Below are 19,403 nucleotides of genomic sequence, written 5' to 3'. Positions count from 1 at the left end.
ATGGCACCGAGGTCTCCAGACGAGACACCTTGTGACTTCTTTCTATCGGGCTTTGTGAAAGAAAGCGTCTTTATCACACCACTGACAAGAGATCTGACGGAGATGTAAGAAAGCAGATCACAAAATCCTTTGGTATTGTTACAAGAGACGTGTTGATTCGGGCATCGTAGGAAATTGACTATCGACTGTATATTACGAAGGGAGTCCATACTGAATCTTTCTAAGGTATGTAAAAAACTTCGATATACTACCTTATTATTTTGAAAAGCGTCTCTTCTTTTTCGGACAACTTGTACTGTGAAGTGCTTGGAAGAGGATACTTCTCATTGCATACATGTTAGACTTTCTTCCGGGTCAATGGAAAACTAGAGACGCTCAGATGCCTCTGTAATTAGTGTGATCCCGTCTTCGCGATCCCTCCGGGAGCGATAAAAAGAGAGCTGTAGTATATTCCTAGATTCGTCACTTAATACTGGTGATTTAAACTTTTTGTAAGCACTCTTTCGTAAGTTACCTAACGTCTATTTTGAATGTGTGCTAAGCTTACGTTTTTCACCACTCTTCCGTGGAGTCAGTAAACCTATGACCGTTGGTGCTGCTCTTCTTTGTATATGCTCATTATGGGCAATTAGTTTTATTTGGTATGGGTTCCATTACTATAAGCAATCCCGCTCGAGCACTGCACCTATCGAGTACACAGATCTGTACTCCAAACTTGTGGCGAGAAGATATGTCACAGGTCATACGCGGCAACAATTTTGCTTTGCCGAGTTAAGACGGGTTTTCCTAGGAGCAGGAATTTTGCGTCGCGTGTACGTAATGCTCCGGCCTAGTGTGTCGTCCTTGCGATAGTGACAAAATAGCGACGATATTTTGCGACAGAGTGCAATGCGTAGTGCGCCAGCGCTTTATGTCAGGCGTGACAAGCCAACTGGTTCTGACGAGTGTAATGCTTTGTACACCGCTTTCTAGTGAAGCAACTGCTGCATGTCCCGTAAAGTGTGCAAAATGGCTGCAAAGTGCTAAAAGGCTACAAGCGCGTTTCAGAGCCGAGGAAGATGAAATCTTAAGTGACGCAGTTACTGTACATACTTATTTATGGGACAGGATGAATTCCGACGTGAAAAATTTAGTGAAGAAAGACGAAGACAACGAGTAAATCTGACAAACGCTTTAAATCTCTATTCGTCGTCGAGTAAGTGGTTTTTAGTATGTTCAAGACACCCTCAGTCTCTCGGTTGAAAAACATATTAGTGACTGTGTTTCTGTGCTTCGTCTAAGTGTGGAGCAAATAATCTTCTGTCAAATAATCTTCTGTCCCATCGTCTGTCATACAGGATGTCCCAACTAACTTTGGCACCTCATAGTTTTCCGAAATGAAATAAAAGGTCAAAAATGCAGGTGGTCAAGAGTACACCTGTTTCAGGGATTCACGCAATGGGCAGGAACGCACAGGCCCTACAAATAAAGAAACATCACTTTCAACACAAAGTTATGTCCTTTTAAAAAAAATGGCACAGGTATGCCTTTTTCTACCCAAATGGAAACTAGACGTACAATTATTGATGGCAGATTTAGTTTCACTGCGCTAAACCTTATAACTTCTGGAAATGGTGTCACAGTTTGTGCCGTAATGCGTCTTGCCGGCACTGTCCTTAAGCCTGCTACAGGTAACTCTTGCACTGAGCATTACGGCAAGAACGGTGGCGCCTTTGCCATCCTTTAAAGACTACGAATTTCAAAAGGGTTGTATTTTAGAATAGTGAAAACTGTCTGCCGTCATTAACTGCACCTCTAGTTTTCAATTCCGCACGCACGCCCGCAAGCGCGCACACACACACACACACACACACACACACACACACACACACACACACACGTGCCCTTTGAAACAACGTAACTTTGTGCTGAAAGTTATTTTTGCTTACATTTATGGATCTGGCATTCTGCCCATTGTGTGAGCTCCTGACATAAGTGCATCCCTGGCCAATTTCATTTTTCACATTTTGCTCCGTTTCGGAGTTAGGTGGCACACCCTTCTTCTCGTTTCTCCCCCTCGATCCATCAATACTGTACGGTATATTAGCACTTCCGTTAAAGTAATAACACTGTTCGAACAATCTTTCCTGGCAGCATATGTGGACTCAACAGTTAATGCGTTCGCGGTTTCCTTTTCTGGGAAATCACAAATGCACGACGTATTTACGTTTCGCGTCCCCGCTAGCGAAAAACGTCCTGTCCTGTTCGCACGGCTCCTAGGAAAACTCAGTTTTAGAGAAACACAACATGTGTCCCCTTTCGCATTTCCTTACCTTGCACACTCCCACTGTTCACTGTACGCCATAGACTTTCCGGAACTGTTCTCCGCTGAGTGGTACGTATCCCCTGTGTTCGACGTTCCCTTGTAATTTTCGCTTCCAGCGTTAAGAAAGCGAGTAGCTGCTTCGCAAGAGGACATACACTTTTTTGGGGCACAGGATACGGCGGTAAGCCAGCGAGCGGACCTCAGCGCGGCGGACGGTGACGCAAGTGTGTTCCGCCGGGTGAACGCGTCCGCGGCTCCGTAGCACGACAGGAAGCCAGCAGAGCCGGCCCGGCGCCCTGAAGGCCGCGCCGCGTTACGTCAACAGTTTCTGCGGATTCACTTGCAGGCGCCGGCGGGGCGCTCGCTGCTCGCCTCGCGCCGCCAACAAAAGCCGGTGACTGATGGCTCTCGAGAGATCGGGACCGGCGCCGAAGCGCTGACTCACAATACCACCGCAGACGCCCCTGTTCTATGGGCGCCAGTCCAAGCGCAACATCTTGCCAAATTGCAGGCGGAGGAGAGGTACGGGACCCGACGCCGTCCTCGATCGTACAGCACTGAGAGGTCATTCTTGTTGACAAATAGCTACAGCGGCCAGAACCAAGTCGCTTATCCGGATGATTGACGTGTACGGAATTCGAATGCAGCGCGCTTTCGTATCTCCCCAGATACGTACACTGCTTGAGCGTACGACGCAGAAATGTAGCGAAGAAGCCCCTAAGTTCACTACTTCGTACTTTCGCAAACCGTGAAGATCATTCGGGCCCTGATGCCCTTCGTCACCAGCCGCAAACCTGAACGAGTCAGCTAAGCTGAAACTGCGCAAGGCAACGATACAGCCGTTGCTCCTTTATGGTTCGACTTTATGGGGTACTACTTGCGCCACAAATTATACGAGGCAACGGTGCAGCCGTCGCTCCTTTATGGTTCGACTTTATGGGGTACTACCTGCGCCATAAATTATACGACTACAACCACTCCAAAAGAAGATCTAAAGTGACGCCTCAACGCTTCTTGGTGGGCCAGACACGTGAAATTCTCCACCAAACAAGAGAACACTACCTGATAGACAAGATCAAAGATCAGGCAACGAAACAGTTCTGAGGATAAACGGGCTTCCGCCAACCAGTGACTGTAGGCCAAGCCCCGTTCCACCAGTCAAGGTCTCTATAGCAATGATTATGAACCCAGAAGACCATCCTGTTGAGGGACCATGGATTTAAATATGTCCACCTCGGCATCTAGCTAGCCAGTATTCTCAGTAACCACCACCTCTAGAAAGGACTGAAGGACCAATGAGTGCCCAAGTACTTTTGAATTTGCAATAATATGAATAAAGTGAAATTCTCTGCCAACCCGTCACTCCAGAAGTAAAAATCTCCTAATGCGATCGCTCTTCGCCACATACATGGAAATGAAAGTTTTCGCAGAACGTGAGAGAGAGGACAATTTCGAAATCTCGAATTTCAATGGCAGTACGACATCGAGAAAGACTGAATCTCGTATTTCGATAGAAAGAGTGAGAAAATCAAAGAGTGACTGTCACACTTTAAGGAACTGCAGACTAGCCAGGACGTCGCAGGCGATGACACTGATAAAGTGAAGACAGGCTGAATCATCTCGTTTTGGTTCCACTACCGTTGTGGGAAGTGAAATGTGTACCAAGACTGCAGATTAATTACGTAACTTCATTTTTTCGAGGTGATATGAAGAACAGTCAAATGAAAACGAGACAGATGGAAAAAATCAAGTAAACTGTTTTTTATTTGAAAAGTAATCGCCAAAACTGTTTACACTCTTACATTTATTCCACTGTGAGACAAGACAGTCAGCGCCTTTATGGAAAAAAAGTTTGGGGTTCTCTAGGGAACAATAACTGTATTCAGGCGAGAACCTCTTCGTTCGAAGCAAATCAACGGCCACGAATTCCTTTCTTCAGGGCTCCAAAACTATGTAAATCGCATAGGAAGAGATCGGACCTATATTGGGAATGAATAAGGGATTCCGGCGAAACTTCTCCAGTGTAGTCGAAACTCCTTGGCAACATGTGGACGCGCGGCACAATACACAGCGACTGTGGAATCATGGCAAAAATTGAAGAGCCCCATCAAATCCAAACACCCCAGGAATGTTGACGGATAGCATCATTCTGTTGTAGGGTGATGCCCGCCCACATATCGAGAAGGCTGTTTCGACTAGGCTGCTGAAGTTTCGTTGGAAAGTCCTTACGCATCCCGATCCCTCCCCATGTGATTTCCATCTATTTTGGATCTCCTGAAGACATTCGTGGTCGCTGATTTGCTTCGCAGGAGCAGGTGTACTCTTGAGTAAAATCAAGGTTTAGTAGGCTACCGCAAACACTTTTCCATTGAAGTGTTGACCGTCTTCTCTCACAATAGGCTAAAGTATTAACAGTTAATAGCGATTGATTTTCAAATAATAAATTGTTTAATTACTGTTTTTTACCTGTCTCGTTTTCATCTGCTTACCTCTTACAATTAAAAACTTTGTGACTACTCCTAGCAGTCCTAAAATGTTACTTACTGAATCTGTAGGCTCCACCCGGACAGCCGCACGTGTTATCATGCCGCTTCCGGGATTTTCGGCAGAGCGCCGATGAGGGTACGTGTGGCGGCCAGCCTGGATGTGGTTTTTAAGCGGTTTCCCACATCCGACTACGTGAATACGGAGATGATGCCAAAATGCTGCTTCAGTTACTCGTTCCACAAACATTTACAAAACTAGCGTACACTTTCACGCGAGGTAACACTAGAAGCTCACATATGGCGTACACAGATTGCGTTCTCGGAGTCGGGGGTACGAGGGAAGTGGGGGGCGGGGGGAAGGGAGCGAGGGGGTTCGAAGTGGATGAGGGCGGGAAGGGCACCCGGCCATCATCTACCTCTAACATTGCCATATCCGTAAATTAACATGCTGATCCCTTGAGTATACAGGATAAAGGCAAGAAAAAAGAAGAAGAAGAAGAAGCAGCAAGGAAACACTAGGCTCCAAGGAGCGAAGTATTCCTTTCATACTAAAGCCAACATCTCGCCATCTGCAAAGAATTTACGGGTATCGACAAGTATTACAACAGAAATATTCTTTCTAGAGCTTACTGTTGCTTGCTTTGAAATTTTCCTGCCGAGAGGAAAAAAAGAAAGCCATTAGTTGGCAAGAAGGAAGCCGTCAGCTATTAGCAGCTTGGGACAATTGGCCTTTTGTCTGACTCGTAGCCGACGAGCCTGGAAATTCAGGAGTGGACGTTCGCTGGCGCGCGTACTACCCAGCTGCCGCTACCCTGCTTACAGCAAGCCTGCTGACTTTCCAGTCACCAGTTTCTTTTTCGGACCACATTGCGTTACAAACTGTTCAGTTCTGTTGCGATCGTAATATTCTCTCTCTTTAATGCCGAAAACAGTGAAGAAGCGTCCATGAATACACTTTACTACGCAGGGAAAACTAGTATTTGAGAGGAACATAGAGCGCAACCGCCTCTTAGCGAAATAATCACTCACACGTAACAAGATGACGTGAAGAACACATACAGAGAGCGCTTGGATACACGAACCCGTACTCCCCCGACAAATTTCCGAGGTTGTTCAGAGATATTTTCTCAGTACCTATAAATGGTCCGTGGTCTCTGGCAAATCCTTACAGAGTAATAATGTCATTACGATTTATTCGATTTATTATTCCAATTAACTCTGTCTCTCTAAATGTACGAGGGTTATTCGGAAAGTAAGGAACGATCGGTCGCGAAATGGAAACCATAGTGAAAATCCGATGAAGTTTTGCACAGGTGTGTTGGGCAGTGTCTCTAGTGTGCCCGTCGATCGCGTTACGTCGTTCTTTTTAGTTCTGAGCACACAGTGAGCACATAAAGATACCTAGAAAATAATGTCTCCCGCCGAGTACAAGGGCCTGGCGAGAAATTTCTCCTGAAGCTATGCAGCCAACTTTACATAACTATCGTGCGGTTTCTTCTTCAAGACAATTCTTAGCCGAATTCTGCAGGGGCAATGAAGATGCTCTTGCATCGTTTTCGATTGGAAATGTTTGGTTACCTACAATACAGCTCAGAAAATTGTCTTCCTCTGAGTTTCACCTCTGTTCACATGAACCGCTGGCTATGAAGACAACATTTTGGCACAGACAACGAGCTGTGGCCAGCGTAGAAAACTGGCGGAAAACACTGGCGGCTGCCTTTTACAAGGAGGCTATTGGAAAGTTGGTACAACGCTACGATAAACGTCTAAGTCGGATCGGCGAGTATGGAGATAAGTAGATGGAAGTTGTAGCTAACTGTTGCAAATAAAACAGTTTTGATTTTCACTGTGGTTTCCATTTCGCGACCTATCTTTCCTCACTTTCCGAATAGCCCTCGTATCTTGAAAACAGCGAAAAAATATATAGGGTGCGATCACCAGAAGGTACAACACACAGAGTAACGCAACAAACCTTGTTTGCAATAGCACGGTGATGGGTTATCGTCCATGCGGTAACAGTTCTGCATAGCATCGTTGTGCCGTTGTCCCTCTAGATTCATTGAACCTATACGAAAGGTGCACATCGGACAATACTGATGTTTACCAGTAAAGGAAACAAAAGAAAAATTCGGAGTAGGTATTAAAATCCATGGAGAAGAAATAAAAACTTTGAGGTTCGCCGATGACATTGTAATTCTGTCAGAGACAGCAATGGACTTGGAAGTTGTCTTGAAGGGAGGATATAAGATGAACATCAACAAAAACAAAACGAGGATAATGGAATGTAGTCGAATTAAGTCGGTGATGTTGAGGGTATTAGATTAGGAAATGAGACACTTAAAGTAGTAAAGGAGTTTTGCTATTTGGGGAGCAAAATAACTGATGATGGTCGAAGTAGAGAGGATATAAAATGTAGACTGGCAATGGCAAGGAAAGCGTTTGTGAAGAAAGAGAAATTTGTTAACATCGAGTATAGATTTAAGTGTCAGGAAGGCATTTCTGAAAGTATTTGTATGGAGTGTAGCCATGTATGGAAGTGAAACATGGACGGTAAATAGTTTGGACAAGAAGAGAATAGAAGCTTTCGAAATGTGGTGCTACAGAAGAATGCTGAAGATTAGATGGTTAGATCACATAACTAATGAGGAAGTATTCAATGGGATTGGGGAGAAGAGAAGTTTGTGGCACAACTTGACCAGAAGAAGGGATCGATTGGTAGGACATGTTCTGAGGCATCAAGGGATCACCAATTTAGTATTGGAGGGCAGCGTGGAGGGTAAAAATCGTAGGGGGAGACCAAGAGATGAATACACTAAGCAGATTCAGAAGGATGTAGGTTGCAGCAGGTACTGGGAGATGAAGAAGCTTGTACAGGATAGAGTAGCATGGAGAGCTGCATCAAACCAGTCTCAGGACTGATGACCACAACAACAACAACAACAACAACCATTATTAAAGTACGACTAACACATCAGAGAAACCAAACCTGGGACACAACTGCACAACACTGAATTCCAACTTGAGAGGGATGAGTAAAGTGGCATTACTCTCGTCTCCAGCGTGTACCGTGAGTGAACGGATCGACATTTGCACTGTTGTGCAGATGTTGTCAGCTTAATGGAGATATAAAGGCCGTAAGATATCAAACGGAACTCAATTACTCTGCAACAAGCCACCGAAAAGCATGGATCCCTTGTACCAAAATACTCACAAAATATTTCCAAACAGCCTCCGAAACGTTGTCGGTGGAGTTCGGGTTCACCTCACAGAATACAAGTGCAGCTACAAAAATGCAATAAAATGTAAAAATAATGAATAGGGGCATTATAAGAAGAGTTGTCGTAGCGCAAAAAGCTTGGCCTACGATAAAGCTTGTTACAGTAACTAAGAAAAAACACTAAACAAGTGATTATGCGTTCAGAAAACACACAAAATTTCTTGTTAGGACTTTCTGTCACGTAACTGTCTTCATTGTTGCGGGAGAAAAACAAGCACTTGCATATCGAAACATTACGAATGTGAGTGTTCAAAGAATATTTCTTCATGTCATCCTCAAGGAAACAAACTTCAATTCTTACAATGTTCATGCAGTTAAATTCGTGTCACAGCTCCATTTTGTTTTGTTGTCATGACATTTTCGTATAATACCGAATGGAAAATCTTTTGCACCTTATTTCAGACACATAATACCGAATGGAGAATCTTTTGCACCTTATTTCAGACACATAAGTTTGTACAGTTTTCGTATCTCGGAAGGTAATTACGGAAAGTATATTCATCTTATTGTTCTAATCCTATTTTTCGTACATGTAGAGGCCTACATTCTGTACGCTTTTCTTCCGTTGATAATTCAAACGTCTGTGCAGCTACAGTTTCAAATGTTGAATCTTTGCGTTGAGCTTTATGCTGCTATAAAAGGTTGCAGAAATAATATACATAACGTCACACTACCAACGCACGAGTTCTAGGCGCTACAGTCTGTAACCGCGCGACCGCTACGGTCACAGGTTCGAATCCTGACTCGGGCATGGATGTGTTTGATGTCCTTAGGTTAGTTAGGTTTAAGTAGTTCTAAGTTCTAGGGGACTGATGACCTCAGAAGTTAAGTCCCATTGTGCTCAGAACCATTTGAACCATTTTGAACCAACGCACGAGAAGTTTCTAAAAGCCTCAGAATACATAGAGAATAATACTATTCCAAGGATGATTTGCACACATCTGCTTCACAAGACGGTAATTTGGAATAATTATTTTTCTAGGAAGCTGTATTTTCATCTGTGATTACTTGAGCGAATACCACAAAAACACATAAAAACCACTTAATGTTAAATTTATTTTAGCATGTTCTTGAAGCAATACGCGAAAAAAAGTATTACATTGATATAAATACGTCAACATCAATGTGAGGGGTCTTAAATTACCGAAGCGTCCAGCGTCCTTGAAACTGAAAAGGTAATATTTTTCGATGGGCGTCAAACTAAAGTCCCAGAAATGCACTGAAATTAAGGGTACTATACCATTTACAACCTCTCATGACACGTCAGTGACATCCCTATTTACATTTTATTGTAAGACAACCAACCCTACCACAAGCTTGTAAAAACAGTTGTCTATTATTACAAAACGAATGGTTCGTTTTCAATTTTTTAAAAATACGTACTTTAGATGGGTACATCTACCTAATGAAAGTTAACATTAATTAAAAAGAAATCTCGTGTCACTTATTGTCATATTGCTTAGTAAGTTAATGCCTCTTTCTTTCTTTTCGCAAGGCGAGTACATAGAACCCAATTTGATGATTAAGATCTTGTGGAAGCGATAATCTACGAATATAATTTCAAGTATAGTAATACATAAGTCAAATACAATTACCTTTTGTCCAGCGCAGTGTAGTGTGTTTCAATACGGGTAAAATAAATAATCTTGTGCTCATAAAATCGAAACACTCTTCGGCGCATGACAGATGACACTGCTCCTTCCCAGACTTGCCTCTTGTTCCAAGACGTCGACAAGCAACATTTGGGATGTCACTAGGCAACGGACCGGAAAGTATTCCGCAGAAGTCATTGTCAGTAAGCTGCTTTACAGTTGCGGTTTCAAACGTCGGTCAGGAAGATTACACGGAAGCGACTGCAGTGGAACTCGTATGAATTTTTCATGATACATAAAATCCAATAAAATGGTCCTGTAAAATCGTGGGCGTTTTGTAAGGATGTTATAGAAATTATCGGAGAGGATGAGGATTTTCTGGAATGAATCATTACGACTGAATAAGCGATATTACGTTCCGATGTACAATATCTGATCAAAAGTATCCGGCCACCCCTTGCAATGTGGAATTAACCATTAGATGTCACGAAAGGCGAAGCCCGCCAGTATATAAGGGGATGAGGAGTATTGTGTCGTCCGTAGAGAAGCAGCAGTAACAGCAGAATGGGCTGGTCAAGAGAGCTCAGAGTGACTTCGAACGTGGACTAGTCATTGGATATCTCCTGAGCAACGAATGAATCAGGGACATTACAACAGTTCTCAGGCCAACTGTTGGCGATGTGACAGTGAAGGAAATACACGAAGGAAGAACCGCAACTAAACCAAGACCTGGCAGACCTCATGTACTCACGGGCAGGGACCGTCGAGCACTGCGGAGGGTGGTTGTAAAAAATCGGATGAAATTGGATGAAGAAATTATTTATGAGTGTGATCCTCCTACTGCGCGTCAGAAAACGCTGAAGGATATAATACATTTTACAGCATTACGTACTGCGTACAGCAGAGGAACAGCTCGGACACGACGATTGTTTTTCATTTATCAGCAGGACAATGCACCCTGTCCTAAGGCAGCTTCGGTGAGGCAATGGTCTGTGGACAATAACATTGCTGAAATGGACTGATCTGCCAAGAGTCCCAAGCTGACCTCAATGAAATACCACTGGCATGAGTTTGAACGTCGACGTCGCTCCAGACCCCACAGTCCAACATCACTGCCTTCTTTGGTTTGATGAGCAAGAATGGGCTGCCACTCCTCCACAGACATTCAGACACCTCATGGAAAGTGTCCCTAGCAGAATTCGGCCCGTCGTAAACGTGAAGGATCGACACATGCCACGTCCTAAGTGTCCAGATACTTTTGATCAGATAATGTAAATGTCAATAGACACAAGTTCTCGACCAGGGGAAACTGAGAAACATCGCACTGTCGCCAACACTGAATGTGACAGCCGAACTCAAAGTGTCTCGTGTTGTTTCTCAGTGAAGTCCGTATGGCTCATTTTCCTTCATGAAGAAATTGTCACACAATTTCACGACCGACTCCGATTTTTAATATCGCTGAAGCTTCTTTCCCTATTAATTCCGACAACTACAACTAGGGATTCTCCCACAGGGTATGTGGAATAATAACGAATAGGGGAATACAGTTAGTGCAGGACCGTAGAGCACCATTTCACCAATATTAGTTGCATTTAATTCACTGCCGCGCTGAGTGACCTCGCGGTTAGAGGCGCCATGTCTCTGATTGCGCAGCCCCTCCCGTCGGGGGTTCGTGTCATCCCTCGGGCATGGGTGTGTGTGTTGTTCTTAGCACAAGTTAGTTTACGTAGTGTGTAAGTCCAGGGACCGATGACCTTAGCAGTTTGGTCCCTTAGGAATACACACACATTTGAACATTTAATTCACTGAAACAAAGTTAATAGGATCAATGATGACAGAATCAATTAAATTTACTGGCGTAAAACGACATTAGAAGCCGTTAGGTTCAAATCACAGTGTGTCAAAAACTTTCATCTGTAACTACTTATTCATGATACTGTATTTATGTGCGGATATCACTGAAATACGAGATGATCTACGTGAATCAGGCGTTTTTAGATAAGCTGGTATACCGAATTCTGTAGCGGATCATTCACTTCGGATCTGTACGCCATTTTAGTAGCAACGGAAGAGTGGATGATAAGAGTATCGCGTGTTCGCGTGCCATACCTTTGGGCTAAATGCTGCAACATGGCAGATATTTCGTCGCCGTCTTAATCGCATAACTTCAAGTCCGAATACGATCCTACATTTACAGCTTTCACATCAACAGGAAATATTCTTAAGATGAAGCCGCCAGGTTTTGGAGTTGAAAGCTGAAAAGTAGGTCGATTAGGTCTGACTGATCAATGCCCGCTGGCCAAAGTCGACAGTAGCTTTTGACAGAGAACTGAAAATTGCATTCGAGAGAATGGCCGCCACTTGGGTGACACAGTTTTTCGTAAGTGACCATGTAAAAATCTCACCATTTGATTTTGTATAAATAAAAGATTTTTATTAAAAATCAACATATTACTGTCATTTACAAACCGCGCGTTTCCCGTACGTCACATTTTGTTTCACAACATTGGATCTAAGTTATTTAATTTCCATTGATTGAATATACTTCACTTCAATGGGCTGAATACAAGCGACGAAGTGTTAATCCATATCTGCCACGACAACAGATTGGGAGCATTCGGCTACGACACCTTGTGCTCCTGGCCGACGCGTTTCTCAAAAATATTAGTGCCTAATATCTGGCTCTGAGACTTCGCCGACGACAAAGTTTTCACCGTCCAGTTTGAACGACGTTCAGAGAGTTACAAAAGAGCACTGTCATAGCCACAGAAACGTGACTGTTGTACTTTTACCGACGTGATTTTGGGCATCCTTTTGACGAGTTACTGTGTAACAAATTCAAATCGTCTGATGATGACTTCTGAATAGGTCGATCCCGACAATAATTTGTCTGACCGAAGGCTGGACAAATATAATACATCAATTTTATTACTTAGAAGGTCGTTTTCTTCCCCTCAGGTAGCATGTCTATTCTACACTAAAGCACCAAAGAAGTTGGTATAGGCATGCGTATTCAAATATACAGATATGAAACGGGCTCAATACGACGCTGGTCTGGTGCAGTTCTTAGATCGGTTACTGCCGCTGCAATGACATGTTATTAAGATTTAAGTGAGTTTGAACGTTGTGTTATAGTCGGCGCACGAGCGATGGGACACAGCATCTCCGAGTTAGAGATGAAGTGGGGATTTTCCGGTACGAACATTTCACGAGTGTACTGTGAATATCAGGAATGCGGTAAAACATCAAAACTCCGACATCGCTGCGGCTGGAAAAAGATCTGCAAGAAAGCGACCAACGGCGACTGACGAGAATCGTTCAACCTTACGGAAGTGCAACCCTTTTCCGAATTCCTGCAGATTTCAATGATGGGCTATCAACAAGTGTCAGCGTGCGAACCATTGAACGGAATATTGTCGATATGGGCTTTTGGAGCCGAAGGCCCACTCGTGTACCCTTGATGACTGCACGACACAAAGCTTTACGCCTCGCCTGAGCCCGTCAATTACGACACTGAACTGTTGGTGAGTGAAAACATATTACCTGGTCGGACGAGTCTGGAGTGGATGGACGTGTACGGGTATGGAGACAACCTCATGAATCCATGGACCACGCCTGTCAGCAGGGCTCTATAATGGTGTGAGGAGTGTGCAGTTGGAGTCATATGGGACCCCTGATACATCTAGATACGCCTCTGACAGGTGACACGTACGTAAGCATCCTGCCTGATCACCTGCATCCAATTATCTCTATTGTGCCTTCCGACCGATTTGGGCAATTCAAGCACGACAATGTGTCCAGAATTGCTACAGAGTAGCTCCACAACTCTTCTGAGTTTAAACACTTTCGTTGGCCATTAAATTCCCCATACGTGAACATTATTGAGCATATCTGGGATGCTCTGCAACGTGCTGTTCGGAAGAGATTCCACCCCCTCGTACTCAGGATTTATGCAGGATTCATGGCGTCAAGTCCCTCCAGCACTACTTCAGACATTAGTCGAGTCCATGCCAGTCGTGTTGCGGGCCTTCTGCGTGCTCGAGTGGGCCCTACACGATATTAGGCAGGTGTACCAACTTTTCAGCTCTTCAGTGTATGTTCAGCAATACGTCTTGGCGTGAATTGAAGTGCCGCTCGGACATCGGCATGACATCGTTTTAGAAATTAAAGTACAAAAATTAATTTGTATGGCATGATTGCCTATGGGTTCCTCCGGAGAGATGTTCAGTCTCCTGTTTGCAAGTTCTATCAACTGGACGCCACTTCGCTTACTTACGCGCCCTTAGCCTATTTATTGGGCAGTAATTCTATCGGGGAACGGGAACCTACAGTTCAATACGGAATCCGAATTATGTGTCGTTCCCTGGTGTATCTTAACGTCACTGGAAAGTGAAACCTAGGGTAAAGACAAGCTGCAAAATTTCGGTCTTCCGGCAGGAATCGATGGCGTGAGCTTTCGGTTTCCAGTCACGTGCGTTACTCTTAGAGACTGATCACGCTCGACAGCGGAGGTGAAAACATGGGCCGCGTGGGATAGCTGTGCGGTCTTAGGCGTCTTGCCACGGTTCGCGCGGCTGCCCCCCCCCCCCCCCCCAAGTGAGGTTCGAGTCCTCCCTCGGGCATGGGTGTGTGTGTTGTCCTTAGCGTAAGTTACTTTAGGTTAGCTTAAGTAGTGCGTAAACCTAGGGACCGATGACCTGTGCGTAAGCCTAAGGACCGATGACCTCAGCAGTTTGGTCCCATAGTCCTTAACACAAATTTCCAATTTTTGAATACATGGGTTTCTGAAACTGTCCAGTACTTTCCACGCATTCTGGATATTGCCTCAGTCAATTCAGTTGTGCTAGCTGTGTCTTCTGTCGATATCGATGGAGCGTTGCTGCCGTGAGTCAGGATTAACGGGCATATCACTCGCGTATTATGCTGAGTTGCGGAGGCGCCGGTTATATGTATCGGTGTTTCCTGTTGCAACGGTTGCCGGACGATGCGTCGGAGTTGCGTATGGTGGAAAGGAAAACCAGGGACACGACGGGAGGAAAGATGAAAAGTGAGAAGTGTATGTTTTCAGTGTAAAGACGGCTGACATAAGCATATTTGAATAGCGGTGTTCCTCGCTCGCCGTTGAGTGGTGAGGACCTTTACCAAGGTACGCCGGCGCGCGCGGGCCGACAGCCACGTAACGCCGAGAGGCGAGAGTGCCTGCAACGAGGTCACGGCAAAGGTCGCCCGCACCAGCCTTCCCTCCCTTTCGCTGACGAAAGTCGTAGCCACGGCGCGCTGGTGGGAAAACGCATCGAGGCAGCGAGACCTCCATTCAGTCAGTCCTACATAATCTCCTTTCATAGACTATCACATTTTCTTAATTTTTTTTCCTTGTATCTGTTTGCAGGATATTTTCGAGTGACGTGTGGGCATGAAATGCCTAAAAGGGACAGGATAGAAAGCGGGATTCAGTCGGCGCCGATCGGAGACGGGTACGGTACCGTGAGAGTATCTTTAATCAGGAAAAGAGCGGGCTGGTTGTCTATTTGTTCCCCGAGGACAACGCCGGATATTGAAAACACGCAAAATATAGTTCGTACACTACTTTCCTTCCCATCTCATGGTACATGACAATGAGGCTACAAAAATAAAACTGTCAAATGAAGGACTGGTGACTATCGTGTGCAGAGACAAGGAACGGGAAAACTAAGTAGTACATAAATGTGACTCCTGGAGACCACGAAAAGTTGATGGTGCCCTTCTTCGACACAACAGCTCGAAACGAATGAAGGAAGGTGAAGGTTTAACACCCATTGACGACCAGGTCACTAAAGACGCTATTCAAGCTCGGATAGGGCAAAGATGAAGAAAGATATCGACTGTGTCCGTTTTAAAGAGTCCATCTCAGTATTCGGCTTGAACGATTCAGGAAAATCGAAGAAAAAAATTACAAAGACGGGAAAAAAACAAAAAATTGTTAATGTAGAGTAAACAAATTTCGAGAATACATTTGTCTAGGTAGCATATTTCAGTGATTAACATTCCAAGGTCACGCTTATGATGTAAGCGTGAAGTAAGACAATGCAAATGTGAAATGCTTGTACATTAATAATCGGTTTAACCGCCAGACTCTGGAATGCAAGCATGCAAACGTGCATAAATCGTTGTACAGGTGCCGGATGTCAGTTTGTGGGATGACGTTTCATGCCTGTTGAACCTGGTCGGCCTATACAGGGACAATTAATGTGTTTGTTGATGACGCTGCAGTTGTCGTCCGATGGTGTACCATGGACTGGAGACAGATCTGGTGATCGAGCAGGTCGAGGCAACACGACGACACTCTGCGGAGCATACTGGGTTGCAAAAGCGATATCTGGACGAGCGTTATACTGTTGGAAAACATCCCGTGGAATGCTTTTCATGAAAGGCAGCACATCAGGTCGAATCACCAGACTGACGTACAAATTTGCAGTCAGGGTGCGTGGGATAACGACTAGAGTGCTCCTGTTGCCATATGAATTCGCAACTCAGACAGTGACTCGACGTATAGGCCCAGAGTTTCTAGCACGCAGCGAGGATGCTTGCACGGCCTCAACTGGCCTCCTTTTAACCAACACACGGCCCTTACTGACACTGAGGCAGAACCGGCTTTCAGCAGAAAACACAACAGATGTCCACCCTGCCTCCCAATGAGCTCTTACTTTACGTCACTAAAGACGCAAATGGCAGTGGTTTGAGGGCAGTGGAATTCACGCTACAGGGCGTCTGGCTCGGAGCTGTCCTTCAAGTATCAGATTTGTAACAGTGCCTGTGGTGCCAACTGCTGCTCGAATTGCTGCTGCAGATACGATACGGCAGAGCCATATGCCGAACACGACAGTCTTCTCTCTCGCTAGTGCCACGTGACCGTCGGGAGTCCGGTCTTCTTGCGGCCGCGCATTCTGGTGACGATTACTGCCAGCAATCGTGTGCAGTAGCTTCATTCCGATCAAGTGTTTCTGCAGTGTCGCAGAAGGAAAATAGACCTTCTCGTAGCCCTATTACACGACTTCGTTCATACTCAGTGAAGAGTTGATAATGGCGTCATTCTTGATTAGCACCAACTCACCACGTTCAATCTCAGAGATAACCAACCCTAACGCCCGTTACAGCGTGTATTTAAAGCAAACCTGATTTGCATCCTCATAGTGACGCTACTAGCGCCGCTCTTAAGCAACTGGTGCGAAATCTAAACAGACATCATCTTAAAATGTACAAACACCCCTACGAACTTTCGTTTATGTCGCACAACTACTATTTGGTGTTGAGACTTTTTCCGTCACTGTATATTTGATGGCCAGATGGGAACTTGAAACTCCCTTCCCTTGAAGGACTGCCCAGAGTGCTAATCACTGCGTATCATTTCTAGAATTACTCGAAACAAGTCAGTTCGCGCCTACCAAAATTCAGCAGCACTACACCGACAACTCACTATGCTCATCTTTAAACTACACGAACCATTCTTTTTCGCTTTTAAACCTGTGTCTACATACATAAAGTACAATCCATTGTGAATTGCATGGCAGAAGGTGCTTTTCATTATACCAAAGGTTAGAGTTTTTTGCAATTCCATTCGCGTTTGGAGCGCTATAATTAGCCCAATCTTGTCTTCGCGGTCTCTGCGGTAGCGGCAAGTAGGGAGCTGTAGTGTATTATTACATTATTGACTTAATAATAGTCTTACAACTTTGTAAGTACCCTTTCGCAGGATAGTTGACGCCTATCTTCAAGTATGTGCCACCTTCAAGTTTTATAGCTTTTCCTTAGGGCCTCCCTAGAGTCAAACGCACATGTGACCATTCTTGGTACCCTTCTTTCTATACGCTCAGTATCTTCTGGTTTTGATCCCACTCACTTGCGCAATATTTTAGGATGTGGGTCTCACGGGGAGCGTGCAAGGGAGAAGTCCCTACAGGCACACTATTCTCTGTGCCCTCGGTGGCTCAGATGGTTAGAGCGTCTGGCATGTAAGCAGGAGATCCCGGGTTCGAGTCCCGGTCGGGGCACACATATTCAACGTGTCCCCAGTGATGTATATCAACGCCTGTTTACAGCTAGGGTGTCGATTTAACTATCATTTCGTTTTAGGATGGGTCGAAGAAGTGTTTTACTAGCAACCTTCTTCGTAAACTAATTGGATTATCCGGTATCCTCCCAATGAACCGACGTCTGCCGTCTGCTTTAGCTACGACCCAGCCTTTGTGATCATTCAATTTCATACTCCAACAAATTGTTACGCGTAGATACGTGCACGAGTTAACTGGTATTACTGACGCGTTAAATGAGAATAGCTGCTAATGATACCGAAGTTTGCCACGATCGCCTTGTTAAATCCTCTTACGGATAGTGCCTCGAGTTTAATGATTCGGCGTCATTATAGTGTCAGGCATTTTCTTCAATACTTCACTGAATGTATAGTGACTTGACACTGACACCACAATGCCTGCGGAAGGCACGTTCGTGTCAGTGTCTGACAAAATTTAAACTTCTCGCATGCAATAATTGCAGCTTATAATCAACAATGAATAAAAATTTCGATCTCAGAAACGGGAGTTAGTTTGGCAAACTGAGTCGTTCTGTGTTTGGCTCTCTTCCCTGCCTGGTGAAGTGGCGCTTGGTGCTCTGCGCTGTCTGGGAGCTGTACGACTGTGAAACATCACAATCAAAAGTTTTAAAACAAATACTATGGCAATATTAGGAATACAAGATTAGTGTTCCGACAATCTTTACAACGTAACTAATCACTACCTACAGTTTGTCCAGACACGAAACTCATAGAACGGTGTATGCACGTGTAAGGAGTGGCGTAACGAGAATGAAACCTTGATTATAAAATACCGGATCATTATTTACATTTCGTCCAGCGAGACAACTTGTTTACAAAAGTAAGACGCCACGAATGAAATATCTAAACAGACGAGAGCTATGCTAATAACAATAGCTCGTCTAGTCATGCTATCGGCGTACAAACAACACGTGTGGGCGCGACGCGGCGGTAGCAGTTTTCTCCGCGCAGGTGTAGGGTGTCCGTCCGGGTGCGTGGCGCGGAAGGTTCCCGCGCATGCGCGCTTCCTGCGCAGACCGCAGGTGGATCGGATGCAGCCCTTGCGGTTGGCCGCGCTATATCGCCTTACTCTGCAACTTGGAACGGCACGTCCGTTCTGCTACCAGGCTTCACCAGGGATACGACAATGTGCAGGAATCAGAATACATTAGATTCCAAAACGATACCTCCGTTACTGTTGCAGACGTCAGAACAAGGTGTGAGGCACCATCTATATCTATACTACGCAATCCACCTCAAGGTGTGTGGCGGAGGGTACTTTGTGTACCACAGTCGTGTCCCCCCTCTCCTATTCCAGTTGTGACTGGTGCGCGGGAAGAACGACTGTTCGTAATTCTTCCTGTGACCTCGAATCTCTGTAATGTCACCTTCATGGTCTTTCCCCGGAATACATGTCGGAGGAAGCAATACATTGCTTCGCTCTTCTAGGAACGTACTCGCATCCGGAAGGATGACGGTTCAGATCCCCGTCCGGCCGTCCAGATCTAGGTTTCCCGTGACTTCCATAGATCGCTCCATGCAAATACCTGGGTGGTTCCTTCAGAAATGGCACAGCCGATTTCCTTCCCCATCGTTTAGTAACCTGAGCTTGTGATCCGTCTCTAATGACCGCGTTGTTGGCGGGTCGTTAAACTCTAATCTTCCATCCTTGTCCGAC

General features: G+C 45.0%; 1 protein-coding gene and 1 non-coding gene across 2 annotated transcripts in view; one reads left to right on the top strand and one right to left on the bottom strand.

The window, feature by feature from the left end:
- LOC126188056 (kalirin) overlaps positions 1–19,403 on the bottom strand; it is a 2,181,516-nt gene that overhangs the window by 2,012,070 nt on the left and 150,043 nt on the right. The gene's annotated exons all lie outside the window — the stretch shown is intronic.
- Positions 17,613–17,687, top strand: Trnat-ugu (transfer RNA threonine (anticodon UGU)). Its single transcript has one exon. It is a non-coding gene; the product is annotated as a tRNA-Thr (tRNA).

This window comes from Schistocerca cancellata, chromosome 5 (genome assembly GCF_023864275.1).
Source record: "Schistocerca cancellata isolate TAMUIC-IGC-003103 chromosome 5, iqSchCanc2.1, whole genome shotgun sequence".
Taxonomy (NCBI): Eukaryota; Metazoa; Arthropoda; class Insecta; order Orthoptera; family Acrididae; genus Schistocerca; species Schistocerca cancellata.
This window is presented reverse-complemented; position numbering and strand designations above follow the sequence as displayed.